General features: G+C 43.3%; 1 pseudogene; it reads left to right on the top strand.

Moving 5' to 3' along the window:
- The first annotated feature begins 335 nt into the window (after positions 1 to 335).
- LOC107402356 (small ribosomal subunit protein uS8 pseudogene) lies at positions 336 to 887 on the top strand (annotated as a pseudogene).
- The last annotated feature ends 12,262 nt before the right edge of the window (positions 888 to 13,149 follow it).

Raw genomic sequence — 13,149 nt, 5'->3', positions numbered from 1 at the left:
TCTAGAGTACTTTCCTATAATCTTTTAATTTATATAAATTCAATAGTAATTTCTCCACTTTTGTTTCAGATTTTAGTTATTTACCTCTTCTTTCTTTTCTTCTAGGTCAGTTTCAATTTTTGTCAATTTCGTTGGAAGTGCAAGGTTGGGAAAATTCATTTCACACAAATAGTAACAAAAAGAGAGCTGGTTGGCTGCCAAGGTTGGGAAAATTCATTTCACACAAATAGTAACAAAAAGAGAGCTGGTTGGCTGCATTAATATCAGACAAAATCAACTTAAAATAAAAACTTGTACCTCTCACCCTCTTTCCACCATCTTTCTGTGCCCTTACCATGGTGCAAATGAATGTCCTAGCAGATGCACTCAAGAGCATCAGCAATGCCAAGAAGAGAGGCAAACTCCAGGTCTTCATCAGGCCCTGCTCCAAAGTCATCATTCAATTCCTGGTGACATTAGTGAATTTGAAGTCATTGATGATCACAGAGCTGGTAAAATTGCTGTGAACCTCAGAGGCGGGTTGAACAAGTGTGAAGTGACCAGCCCTAGATTCGATGTGCAACTCAAAGACCTAGAAAATGACAGAACAATCTGCTCCCATCCTGTTAGTTTGGCTTCATGTACTGACAACCTCAGCTGGCTTCACAGACCATGAAGAAGCAAGACGAAAACACACAGGAGGGGAAATCCCGGGATTCTTTTTCTAGAGATATAAACACATAAATAAAAAGCCTGTGTGGACTGTTAAAATAAAAATAAGAGCCAGGCATGGCAGTACAAGCCTCTAATCCCAGCACTCAAAAGGCAGGCAGATCTCTGTGAGTTCCAGGCCAGCCTGGTATACAAAGCAAGTTCCAGGACAGTTAGGGTTGTTACACAGAGAAACCCTGTCTTGAAAAACCCTAAATAAATAAATAAATAAATAAATAAATAAATAAATAAATAAATAAATAAGATTTAAAAATAAAAATTAAAACTTGCTACTATGAATAAGGACATGACATATTGCTAAAAGAGCCAACTGAGCTGGGCAGTGGTGGCGCACGCCTTTAATCCCAGCACTCGGGAGGCAGAGCCAGGCGGATCTCTGTGAGTTCAAGGCCAGCCTGGGCTACCAAGTGAGTTCCAGGAAAAGGCGCAAAGCTACACAGAGAAACCCTGTCTCGAACAAAACAAAACAAAAAAAAAAAAAAAAAAAAAAGGCCAACTGACAAAAATGAGACAACAATTATATCCACCAAACAGTGGAGCCCTCCAAAGCATGAGGCAAACGTTGACTGACGTGTTTAAAGAGAAACATTCTACAACACCCCATGATGATAATTAGTTTATATAGCAATTCGACTAAGCTGTAGGCATCCACATATTTGGTCAGTGATCCTGGATGCATCTACAATGATGTTCTGGGGAGAGATTAACTTTGAATTGGGAGAAGAGGAAAAGCAGGTTGTACTCCCTAACGTGTGTGGTCCTCATCCAGCAGGCCACATGTGAACAGTGCCTCTGTGAAGAGCATGTCAGATTTTCCTCCATCCTGCCAATCTTTCTTTGAATTTCTGAGTCTAATCACTTATGTTTAAAATGATCACTGACAATGCAGAATCTTCTGCCATTCTAAGTTTGTTTTCTCTATTCTGCTGACTTTCATGTTTCCCCATTCCTGCAACACTTGGTTTGTTTTGTAAAGAGTACCGTTTTCGACTCCTGTTTAGTTCATGCCATGCATACAGAGGCCCTGGGTCGATGTCATGTGTCTTCCCTGATTGCAATCCACCTGATACATGGACGCCGAGTCTCTTGCTGAACCAGAGCTTCTATTTCTGCTGGTCTTGCCAGTCAGCTTGCTGACCCCTCTCTTTGTTTTTGTTTGTTTAGGAATGTCTTATTCTTCCTCCATGGATTTTGAAGAATAGTTGTGCTAGGTATAGAATTCTTGGTTAATAGTTTGTGGTTTCTTTTGTTTTCTTGTCACCTTAAATATATTGTCTGATATAAATATATAATCCCTTCTGGGCCTCAGTGGTTTCTGATAAGTAATCAGCTATGAACCACACTGAAGATCCTTTGTATGTGATAAATTAGTTCTCAGTTGGTCCTTTCAGATTCTCTTTGTCTTTGACAATCTTATTATAATTGCCTTGGTATAGGGCCCTTTGAATTTACCTTGTTGAACTTCTTAGATATGTATGTTAATGTCTTTCACCAAATCTAGGACTATTTTGATGATCATTTATGTATTATTTATCTTTCTCTCTCTCTTCTTTTAGAGCTCCTTTAATGTCTACATTAGTATAGTAGATGCTGCGTTGGAGAGATGGCTCAGAGATTAAGAGCACTGACTGCTCTTCCAGAGGTCCTGAGTTCAATTCCCAGCAACCACATGGTGACTCACAACCATCTGTAATGGGATCTGGTGCCCTCTTCTGGCCTGCAGTCATACATGCTGTATGCATAATAAATAAATCTTTTTTTAAAAAAATGTAGTAGATGCTGTCCCCTATGGTCTTGTTCATTTTCTTTACTTCTTTTCTTTCTGCTCCTCAGATTGGGTGATTTCAGTAACCTACCTTCAAATTCCCTAATTATGTCTCCTGCCTTCTAACATCTGCCGTTGGACTCCCTCTAGGGCCATACTTTTCAGCTCCAGATTTTCTATTTTGTTCTCTCTATGCAGTTCCTGCCCTTTTATTGACCCCCTTTCTAGTTCCTACATTGTTTCCCTGGCTACCCTTAGCATGATGTGATTTTCCAATAGGTTCTTTGAGCACATTAAGACAGTTCAGCTCAAGTCTTGGCCTAGTGCTGTATGTTGAATTATATGCCCCGCCCCCAATCTCCAAGGCCTCAGCATGTGACTTTATTAGGACATAAGATTTGAGGAATGTAACCAGTTGAGTTGAATTCCTTAGGACAGGCCATAATCAATCCAAGATGAGTAGAATTCTTGTAAAAAGGAGAACTTGGACACGGAGGCACAGACAGACAGGGGGACACCTTGTAAAGATGAAGGCAAACATTGGAATGATGAATCTATGCCATGGATTGCTAGCAACATGGTAAAAAGACACCCATTTTCTCTTAAAGCTCCTAAGAGAAACCCAGCCTGCTGACAGTTAGACCTGACAGTGACAATGTTGGGAAAACTGAGCTACCCTTGATATCTCTAGTAAGTCAGGCTGGCCCTGTACTTCTGACCCACTTCTCTCCGGCTCCAGCTGACCTGACTGTCTCCATCACTAATGTAATGTAATGTAGGCCACTGCATCTAGTTCCTTGCTACAAATATGGATTCATGCTTTAACTGGAAAAAAAAGTCTAATCAGAGTCCAGTAAGATGACTCAGTAGATAAAGGTACTTGTCACCAGGACTGATGACCTGAGTTTCATCCTCTGGACCCATATGGTAGGAGAAAACTGACTCCCTCAATTTGACCTCAGACTTCCTCCATATGTGCCCCACAGTATACACAGACACAGACACAGACACAGACACACACACACACACACACACACACACACACACACACACACACACCAATCAATGCAATAAAATACTGATTGACACTCAAATGTTGGAGATAGATAGATAGATAGATAGATAGATAGATAGATAGATAGATAGATAGATAGATAGATAGATATCAGAGGAAAACTTAAAAAATCTATTTAAATTAACTGTTATTGGTATTGCTGTACTCTGGGGCCCACAATGTTTGTTAAAATGTTAGAAAACTTGAGTTTCAATCCTGGGCTTTGTGTTTTCTCTACCTCTCCAGATCCACTCTCTTTTATCTATGAGGGCTTATTTCTTTTTTCTTTTTTCTTTTTGGTTTTTTGAGACAAGGATCCTCTGTATAGCTTTGGAGCCTCTCCTGGATCTCACTCTGTAGATCAGGCTGGCCTGGAACTCAGAGATCCACCTGGCTCTTCCTCCCGAGCACTGGGATTAAAGGCGTGCACCACCACCGCCCAGGGGCTTATTTCTATAGATTGCATCAAGAGCTTTATTGTCTTCCATTTTTTGGTTGTTGTTGGCCAACAGGAGGCATGGGCTGGATTTAGGTGATTAGGAAGAGAGTGAGGTTGGATTTTTTTAGTCCATTGGCTCCCTCTCTGCTGAGTTTTCATGAGTTGATTGTATTCGTTTATGACCACTGCTCCTATGAGACACCTTTTGCATACAACCACTCTTTTTCTCCCTAGATCTAGAGTTGGTAAAGTTTCCCTGCAACCACTAGCCTTGAATTACACCATCATGTTGTCTCCTCCTGAACCCTACACACTGCTTCATACCTTTGTTAAACTCTCTTCAGTCAGTCATTGAGAGTATATCATCTCTTTCCTGCTGGTACTCCAATGAAAAGGTCTACCACTTAGGGTGAGCATATCTCTCTGGACTGAAGCTAGTCAGCAGCAGTCCAGTTAGCCTCCAAAGTCAAGAAGTTTATCAGTCACTTTGCAAGGTGTTTTTTTTTTTTCTTGGCTTTTAAACATCCAGAAGTCCTTTGATGGTTGTAGGGAAATGTCTTAGTCAGTGTTCTATGGCTGTGAAGAGAAATCATGATCATTTTTTTTCTTATAAAGGAAAGCATTTAATTGGGACTTGCTTACAGTTTCGGAGGCTTAGTCCATTGTCAGCATGGTGGGAAGCGTGGTGGAAGCATGGCTCAGGCAGACAAGCTGCAGGAGTGGCAGCTGAGAGGTCTACATCAGGATCTGCAGGCAGCAGAAAGAGAGAGAGCCCCTGGGCCTGGCTTGGGCTTTTGAAACCTCAAAGCCCACTCCTCGTGATATATTTCCTCCAACAAGGCCACACCTACTCCAAAAATAATGCCACTCCCTAAGCATTTAAATATATGAGCCAATGGGGGCCATTCTTATTCAAACCACCACATGGTAGGAGGAGTTTGGTGAGAGACTGGACCTGCCCAAACCATCAGTCTTTTTTTTTTTTTTTTTAATCTAAATCAGAATCACTGAATTAAAGATTTGGAATTGAATTTCACATGGAAAATTGGATAAAAAAACAAAAAACTCCACATCTTTGTTTCTGATTCATTGCCAATATTCTGGTTCTTGGTCATCTTCTTGTTAGTAGCCTGGGGACAAGCTACTCAAAAAAGAAAAAACAAAACAAATAAACAAAAAAACAACACCAGAGGTTTATATTAGTTCAGGGTCCTGGAAGTTTGGGGGCTTGAAAATGGTGATGAGTGTCTCACTGGCAGAGTTTCAGGCATTCAATGGTATCACATGGCAATAGAGAGGGACCTTCATATACCTGTATGATCCTCTCCTTCTTCTCATAAGACCACCAGGAGTTATAATTCAGTGGAAGAACACTTGCTTAGCATGTGTGGCGCGCGCGCTCACCTAATCTAAGGGGTAGACATATTATCTGGGTAGAATGCCCATTTAACATGCAGAAAGCAATGGGTTAGATTCCTCTTGCACATAAAACCCTGTATTGGGCCACATGCCTATAATCTCAGCACTCAGGAAGAGGATGCAGGAGGATCAGCTCAAGGCTGTCTTTATCCACATAATGAGCTCAGAACTAGCCTAGAATTCATGAGACCCTGCCTCGGGAGGCAGAATTGGGAAGATTCAGTCAGAAACTAAATACCACAGTCAGACTAAGTATTCTACCTTCTTTATACTATTAACACAAAGACTTCTAGGATTCAGTTTCCTGCCCCCAAGTTCTGCAGGACAGACTCAGACTCTGGTACCAGAGTTTGCTCCTGGCAATGACATCTATACTCTGGGGCTTAAGGCTACTGAGAATTTGATCCCACCCCAACTCTTGGCCTGTAATACTTCTACCCTAAAGCCTTCATGGACTCAGCTTCTCTTGACCTGGGGAAATATAGGCATGAGCAACATTTCCATATTTGTTCCCTAGGGTTGCTGAAGCAAATTACCCAAAACTAGGTGACTTTCAAATTATGTACTTTCTTGTTGTTCTGGAGTCTGGAAGTCCACATCAAGATGCTGGCAGGTCCACACTCTCTTTAATGGGCTCTAGGGAAGAGTCCTTCCTCAAAGCATGCATGCAGAAGTCAGAGGACAACTTGCAGGAGTCAGTTCTCTCGATCTACCGCGTGGGTCCTGCAGCTAACCTCAGGCCGGCAGGCTTGGCAGCAGGTGCCCTTACCTGCCCAGCCTCCTCCATCATTTCCTAGAACATCTCTACTTCCTGATTGATTGCAAACCTGGGAAGAAATACTTCCTACCTATAAGAAGACTTTTTAGGAGCCAGTGAGGTGACTTAGCAGCACGGTCATTTGCTGCACAAGCCTGACAACTGGAGACTCATGACAGGAGAGAAGGGACTCCTGAAAGTTGTCCTCTGACCACCACGTGCACACACGTAACACATTTTAAAAATGTTTTAAGATCATAGATCATCCTTTTCCCTAAGAAAGCAATAAATAAGAGGTTAAGTAGAGGCCTAAGACTTGAGCCAGAACTCCAAGGACAGGACTATGGAGCTCTGTGTGACTAGATTTTGTGTGTGTGTAAATGTCCAGGCCACTTCATCTCTATGAACATCAATTTCCTCATCTATAAAATGAGGATCTAGATTTAATAGTTGTTGAGGCAGTTCCCACTGAGCTTTCAAATTCTTTTAAAAATTACATTTATTTAATGTGTGTGTCTGTGGTGTACCTGTGGTTACACACGTGACATTGCATAGGTGTGGAGATCAGAGGACAACCCTTGGAAGCTGGTTCCTTCCCTCTACCATGTGAGTCTCAGGGATTGAACACAGGTTATTAGGCTTGGTGGCAAGTGCCTCTGCCTGCTCAGCCATCTTGCTGGCCCAGAGCTCCCAGATTCTAAGGTTCTTCAACACATGCATCCAGTGCTAATACATCTCTTGGTTGCTTAGTTAACCTGCTTCCTCCAACTACTTATGCTTGAGATCCATCCAGGCTCCTTCTCGGTTGTTCTGCTCTTTGTAAGCTGCTTTGCTTATTTGAAGGCACCAGGAGGATCTCCTAGACGATCTCCCGGCCTTAATTCCAAGTGTCAAGTGTAAAGGCTCCATTTAGAACTCCATAGTTGGAGCCAGCTGTTTCTCTTAACTCCATCCGACTTTCTTATCTATCCTTGATTCAAAGAATACCGCGGTGTTTCCTCTCAGAGAGAAACAAGTTACCGTGGTCAGAGGGAGGAAGAAGAACTTGAGGCTTAGAATCCTGCTCTGGACCACCTCCATCACCCCACCTGTGAACCTGGCTGCGTTCCACCCCTCAGATCCACAGGAGGAGTCCATAGCAGTGACCCCTCCGGAGCCGGCATTCTGTCCTCTTAGTCTCTGAATGTACACACGCAGTTTCCCTGGAAACTCGCCCCGGCACAGAGCTGGTGTTGGATGGTAAAGAGATCAGTCATAACACCAGTTTTGGCACCTCCCACCTGCCACCCTCCTCTGATCTCAGGTCTAGTAACTGACGTTTTTAATCGTGGTAAAAGACACACAACATGAATTTTTTTAACCAGATTTTTAAAGTACATTAACATTGTTGTGTATTCATCACTACACTTCATCTCCAGAACTTTTTCATCCAGACTAAAATTCTGTTCCCATTAAACAATAAAGCCCCATCTGTCTGGTCACCAGCCCCTTGTAGTAGCCCCTTCTACTTTAATCTATCTCATACCTGTGTAATTATTCAACATGTGGCCATTTGTGTGTGGCTTACTTCATTCAGCATGTCATCAAGGTTCATCTATGATATAGTGTGTATTAGAATTAGAAAGGAACTCTTCTTGAGACAGCAGAGCCTTTAAATTCCCTCCAGTACTGAAATCCTCCACCTTTGGAGGAAGACATGTCTTCTTTGGTTCATTAAGAGTGAGAATAGTCCTCTTAGGACTGGGAAGTGAGTGTGGTCGTCTGCATTATGTGCAATTTCCAAATAATCAATAAAAATATTATGTTGAGGAAAAAAGAGTGAGAACAGGATTTTCCAGCTTCTGTCTTTGTCCTCAGCCCCTTGTGATGTGACCTTTAGCGTTTCCTTGACCCTCTTCCATGGTTTTTCACTTAATAGGCGCCTACTTGAGTTTCTATTCTGTCATGGTCTTTAACTGAGTTTTGATAATCTGAAAGAATGAAACAGAGCTACACGGACCCATGAAAAAGGTGCTGAAACAGAAATACTGTGGAGTTCGTGGGGGTCACAAGAACGGCAAGTTTGGAAAGCACCAGAAGTGACTATCTGCATCTTGATGGGCGAGTGGGTGTTCTCTGTGGTGGAGCCAGATCAGGCGTGAAGCATCCTAGGCTTTGCCAGGGCAGTGGCACAGAGGCACAATCAGCCTTGTGTGTTGGGAAATGATGAGAGTGAGCTGTTCTGACTGGAGCCCAGTCTGCCTGCAGGAGGAGAGGGAAAGCACCTGAAAGAACAGCTACAGGAGACGCCAGAGGCAAAGGCTGGGTAAGGCTGGGTAAGGAAGCTGGTTTTCTCCTCAGGACAATCCAGATCCATGGAAGGTTTTAAGAAGGGCACACGGTCAATCTCTGTATTGTGCGTCTCTCTGCTGGCTCATGTGAGGAGCGGAGTAAGAAGCCAGTTAGGAGAGTCTTGCCTTAGTCTTCTTTAGAGGTAACAAGCAAGGGATGAATGAGAGCAGGCATGTGACTGAGCCAGCTATTCCTAGTTCGTGAAACCTGCTTTTCACATTTTTAGGAACTTTGAAAGCTGACTTCTAAACACAGCCATTGTTCACAATCAAACCATATAAACTTACTATCTAATAAATAGCGTTTTTCAAGTGGTAGTAAATATTCAAAACTCATCCTTTCCTAATATTATACTATTATTCTTCTCTATGTTGTATTACTGAGGATCTGATGTGACTTGATTTTTAAATGTTCCCCACAGGTTCATATTTCAAATACTTGTTCCCCGGCTGGTGGCACTGTCGTGGGAGGCTGGGATCTCTCACTGAGCCCGGAGCTCACCATGCTGGCTAGACGGGTTGGCTGGATCCGCCTGTGCCAACCTTCGGGGCTGGGGTTGCAGGTGGATGTTGAGGATCCAAACTCAAATCCTCCTGCTTATGTAATAAGTACTCTACCTGCTGAATCATCTCACTAGCTCCAAGAGCTGCTTAAAGTCGTAGCATTACACACACACACACACACACACACACACACACACACACACACACACACACACGGGCACTGAGAGTCCGCTATCAGTGCATGGGTTCACCACAACCTGAATGTAGTATGATCTGGACAGATGGTGTGCTAGTTTAAAAGACAACAGAACAATAGAAAGCCTGCTTTCAGGAGCCCTCCTCCACGGGAGTGCTGTGCTAAGTCCAGCAAGGACCAGCAGTAGGAACAGGGAGTCTTTCAATTCCCAAGAACATTGCTGCATGTTATTTATTTTGGTAATTTACAACTGAAAAGAGGGGAATCACCAAAATTCCCTGTCTTCACCTTCCCTCCCCAAGATTTTGATTGATGGGTCTGAATATTCTTGGACAGGTATATTAATAGTGACCACATGGGTAAAATAGGGATATTTGCACATTATAAATAACACCAGCACTTGACTTTGGAGGATACGGTAAGGAGAATTGAAGCAGGGGCAGGAAAGGACTAAACACTGTGGCTGTTATCCTGGGGAGAGGTGACAATAACTGAACCAAAAAATGGCAGCAGGGTATGGACCCCAAGGATGAGATAGGAAGAACCAATAATACAGGTTGACTGTGTGAAGGGGAAATGAGAGTCACTGGGTGATTGGTGGGAACATTAATTAAGATAGAAGCCAGAGAAAGAAAATAATTTTTGTGGTAATATATTGTATCACCCAATATATTGTGTTCTCTAATAAAACTTTTATGGTGTCAGAGAACAGAACAGCCACTAGATTAGGCATAGAGGCTAGACAGTGGTGGCACACACCCTTAATCCTAGCATTCTGGAGGCCGAGATCCATCCCGATCTCTGTGAGTTCAAGGCCACACCGGAAACAGCCAGGCATGGTGACTCACACCTTTAATCCCAGTACTGGGAAGCACACACACCTTTAATCCCAACACTTAAGATCTCTTATGTCTTGCTTGGGAAAGACACACACCTTTAATCCCAGGAAGTGATGGCAGGAAGCAGAAAGGTATACAAGGTATGAGGATCAGGAACTAGAGGCTTTTAAGCTTTTAGGCTTTTAGCATCAGTTCAGTTGAGATCCATTCGGGTGAGGACTCAGAAGCTTTCAGTCTGAGGATTCATGGAAACAGGATCCGATGAGGAGTTGTCGAGGTGAGGTTGACTGTGGTTTGTTCTTCTCTAATCTTTCAGAATTCACCCCAATATCTGGCTCTGGGTTTGTTTTTTTATTAATAAGATCTTTTAAGATTTGTGTTACAATTTTTTTTTTAATACAGAATTCTGGCTGGCCTAGAACCCTATATATAGACCAGATTGGTCTCAAACTCAGAGAGAGCCACCTACCTCTGCCTCCTGAGTGCTATTAAAGGTGTATGCCACCATGCCTGGAAAGAAAAACCATATTTTTAAGGGGCTGCATTTGGACTCACTGGTATTCAGGTTGGAAAGCGTGGGCACACGACAGAAAGGTACTCAAAAGCAAGAGCTGTGTGTTCCGGTTGTATAGCTGGGGGTCTCTGGTTGAGAGGCAGCCATTGGGCCAAAGCAAGTGTCTTGTGGGACAATTGTAAAGAGAGAAGAAAAGCAGAGCCAGAACTCTGGGGATCAGCTATCAAGCGTTTCAGAGGCGTATCGAGGAGCTGGCAACCAAGGATCAGGGTAGGGATGGCTCCTGCTGTAGCACACAGGGACACAGCAGAAGACCAGAAGGGACAGTGACTTTGGGAACAGAATCTGGGGCACGGGATTGATTGTGGTGTCCAATAACATCAAAGAGATAAAGCAAAAACCTGGCGAGTCCCCCAGTTTCATGGCAGCCAAGAGACTCCCAGAGTCATCTTTAGAGCCATCTGAGTAACCAGCTATGAGCTGATGCCCAAGGGCTCTGGTGAAAGGAGGCGGCTGGAGATGGATGCTGGTGGGAGTCTTCTTATGAGGACCACTGGAGTGAGGGACCCATTCTTGGGGACTTCTTGGTCTGTGTGTATGTTTGTGGTTGTGGGAAAGATAGGAAAGCTGAGGAACTATCAGTCAACTGACTTGCTGAAGTAGACAGGGGTGGGTGGAATTGATAGGATCTTGCTGTGGGATGGTCTTTCCATATGCTGTGAATAGATGTTGCAACCATTGGTTAATAAATATGCTGCTTTGGCCTATGGCAAGGCAGCTTAGAGGCAGGTGAGAAATCCAAGCAGAGATAGAGGGAGGAGAAAGGAAGGGTCAGTGGAGACATCATCCAGCCTCCCAAGGAGCAACAAAATGCCAGCAGACTGGTAATGTCATAGCCAAGTGGCAATACACAGGTTAATAGAAATGAGTTAATTTAAGATGTAATAGCTATCAATAAGCCTGAGCCATGGACCAAAACAGTTTGTAATTAATACAAGCCTCTGTATGCTTATTTGGGACCAAGTGGCTGCTGGACACAGGAAAACTTCCAGCTACAGATCTCCCAAACTTTTACTGTATGCATGAATCCCTCAGGGATCCTGCTAACATTCAGGTGATGATTTAGTAGGTCTAAATGAGTGGGGCAGAGTACACGGTGCAGGGGAGAGAAAGCTAAGTGTTTTTGTTTGCTTTTTGTAACTGTGATAAAACACCGACCAAAACTAAGTTGGGGAGAAAATTATTTATTTGGCTTACATGTCCCAGGTCAAAGTCTATCAATGAGAAAAGCCAAGGCAGAAATTCAAGTAAGGCAGGAACCTGGAGGCAGGGCCTAGAGCAGGGGCCACAGAGGAGTGCTGCTTACTGGCTGGCTACCTGGGCTCACTCAGCCTGCATTCTTCCACAACCCAGGACTACCTGTCCAGCCAGGGGTTGCACCACCCACACTGGACTGGCCTCCTACATCTATCACTAATCAAGAAACTTCCCACAGGGGCTAAAGAGATAGCTCAATGGTTAAGAGCACTGACTGCTCTTCCAGAGGACCTAGGTTCAATTCCCAGCACCCACATGGCAGCTCACAACTGTCTATAATGCCAATTCCAGGGGACCTGACATTCATGGCAAAACACCATGCACATAAAATAAAAATAAATATTTTTTTTTAAAAAGAAGCCCCTTACAGACTTGCCTATAGGACAATATAACAGACACATTCCTCTGCTGAGATTTCCTCTTCCCATATATGGCTAGACTTGTGTCAAGCTGACAAAAATCTAACCAGTCAGTACACTAAGCTAAGTGAATTACAGTACAAGTATATCTAGAAATATTCCTAAGTCTTTAAATGTCGTTATGAGGCCCCTGTGATAATGTGGGGAAAGTGATATTTTAGAACTAGAAATAGAATTTTGGAAACTGTGTGACTTTACTCGTTCGGGCCACTCTCTGAAGTTATGCCTTTGAGTAAGTACTGGCACAGAGCAGGAAAACGGAGTTACATTGATTTGTTCAGCAAAGACTCGTGTGTGACGTTTACACCTAGATTTCTGTGGATGTTATAAAAATTCAAACAGAAGGATTTGGAAAGATGATTCAGTGGTTAAGAGGACTGCTGCTCTTCTAGAGGGCCGCGGTTCAGTTTCCAGTCCCCACATGGTGGCTCACGGCCGTGCGCAGCAGTTACAGGGGATGTGATGTTGCTGACCTCCTCAAGCTCCAGGCGAGTATGTGGTGCACAGACACATATCCAGGCAAAACACTAAGCTAAGTATATGTTGTGCAATATACTCATTCAAATAAATAAATAAAATTCAAACAACAAAAGCATTGTTGCACATATGAAAGAAAAATGAAACATGAAAGCTTCATCTTTAGGAAGCTGAACAGAGGTAAATAGCATGCGCGCGCGCACACATGCACGGTGGCTTGGACTGGGGATTCTAAGTACTGTTTTATGCATTGAGTTTTCTTTACACAGACGTTCTTTTATTCTGGTTTGACACTGTCTCCCTTCTCTCCTTTTCTTTCCTTGTTCCTTCCCTCTCCTCTCCCTCTTTCAAGACATCTCTCCCTTAAGGAATTCACATACCCAGCTATCTCTCATCGCAGGAGCACAT

This window comes from Peromyscus maniculatus, chromosome 2, assembly GCF_049852395.1.
Source record: "Peromyscus maniculatus bairdii isolate BWxNUB_F1_BW_parent chromosome 2, HU_Pman_BW_mat_3.1, whole genome shotgun sequence".
Lineage (NCBI taxonomy): Eukaryota > Metazoa > Chordata > Mammalia > Rodentia > Cricetidae > Peromyscus > Peromyscus maniculatus.
Note: the sequence above shows the minus strand (reverse complement) of the source record. Positions and strands in the feature narration are given on the sequence as shown.